This window comes from Zingiber officinale, chromosome 3A (assembly GCF_018446385.1).
Source record: "Zingiber officinale cultivar Zhangliang chromosome 3A, Zo_v1.1, whole genome shotgun sequence".
NCBI classification, from domain to species: Eukaryota; Viridiplantae; Streptophyta; class Magnoliopsida; order Zingiberales; family Zingiberaceae; genus Zingiber; species Zingiber officinale.
In genome coordinates this window covers 146,381,316-146,383,067 of record NC_055990.1, presented here as the reverse complement: position 1 = coordinate 146,383,067, position 1,752 = coordinate 146,381,316, and the positions used below count along the sequence as shown (strand labels likewise).

Below are 1,752 nucleotides of genomic sequence, written 5' to 3'. Positions count from 1 at the left end.
ACTGAGTGGCCGAGTAAACGCGGCAGGACTAGCTCCACTCCTAACTACCACTCTCCGAGAGTGACCGAACGGGTAGCTATAAACAACTGACGACTCTCTCAACCACAAGGGAGATAATAGTCATCAGTATGCAATGAATGATGAACATGATGTGAATAATCACAATATAGACACTATCATCACTCATGCAACCACCAGAAACACCCCCAATAACCACCACAAATGTATATGCATACACCACAATGCAAATGGTCAATCAATTATGAGACTCCAACAACACATACTAATCATATGTATACCAACATCGATATGCATAATCAACATGCTAACCGAATAAATCGGATATCCCTATGATACAAACTCTATATATGTATATGATATAGAGTTCAGATAACAAGAGTCGAGATTGTATCGAATTAAACTAGATTACATCAAAGGTCAAACAGAAGTGACAAGCAGGAAAGTAACAATTATACAGAATTAAGGTAATGCAACCTAACATCCAAATATAGTCATGCTTTAAGTTCAAAGAACTAAATAGAAAACAAGAAAGAAATACCCGCCTTGATATAACTCGTATCAACAGAACCACCCACGTCACGCGGCTCGTCTCCGATCAAGGTCCTGTGTCATATAATATATCAAAGTATATACATATACTACGATGTACAAATCGTGTATCAAAAGAAATAGCTATCCTTAACACATTAACTAATCCTAATTAATGCCCCCTTTTATTAAATAAATTAAAGCCATTTTCTTTTAATGATTGCTTAAAAATAGAATAACCCTAACTTTCCATAATCAATTAGATTAGGCTCAAATATGATTCACCTTTAAATCATCATCTATACCCATAGTTTCCAATCTAACACCTAATCTGATTTATTAACATGGTAATATAGTATCAATGAGGATTTAGAAATACAACCATTTACTACTAATTGTTCTAAGCAAGAACAAAACTCCACACCCATTAGAAAACCTAATTTAGTAACCTACTAATGGGAATAACAGTGATATCTCACTGGAAAATCGCTTACCTTGAGGTATAGCAACGAATCACAAGTTCATAGCCCTACCAGCCTCTGCCCAGAAGCTACAAAAGAATACACACACATCAATTCTTCCAAGAATCAGTCCAGAACTGACCTGTAAAGCTATAAATTGCTAAAACCCTAACCAACAAGACAATACTTACCTCAATCGAACCCCATTTCTTCAATCGAAACTTCAACGGTCGCAAGAAAGGAAGAGGGCAGTGATCGACACAGAGGAAAATCCACCAGTATGTTGATCCAATGCCTCCTCCTAGTCTGGATCAGAGAGAGCATCACAAAGGGAAACCAATTACACAAGATCTTTGAATTAACAAGATTCCAGACACAGCTTACCTAGACTGGTCACCCCCCAAATGCCTATCATCCGCTAGATGTGGAGAATGGATATGGCTCCAGCAACAGATCGAGGAGGAACGTCGGGAGTCGATCGGTTGGGGACAACGCGAGTCCAAAATCTCGCAGTGCCCTAGCTGCCGAGCCGCCGCCGATAGTGCGTAAGAAACCGCCGAGGAGGCGATCGCTTCACCGGAGATGGCCTGGACAACGTCAGAATCGTCGAGATACGACAACATATTTCTTAGGTGACGCGGCGATGCCGAGATCGCAGGTGGAGAACGCTCTCCGTCGATGTCGAGTCGTCCGCGCGCGTGAGAAAGAGGAAGAAGAGAGTTCGGGTCGGGTATTAGGTTTG

General features: G+C 40.9%; 1 long non-coding RNA gene across 1 annotated transcript; it reads right to left on the bottom strand.

Moving 5' to 3' along the window:
- Window positions 1-558: 558 nt before the first annotated feature.
- On the bottom strand, window positions 559-1,752 carry LOC122052689. The gene is made up of 4 exons (XR_006132081.1): window positions 1,395-1,752; window positions 1,202-1,316; window positions 1,044-1,099; window positions 559-624 (listed from the first exon to the last, which is right to left on the bottom strand). It is a non-coding gene; the product is annotated as an uncharacterized LOC122052689 (long non-coding RNA).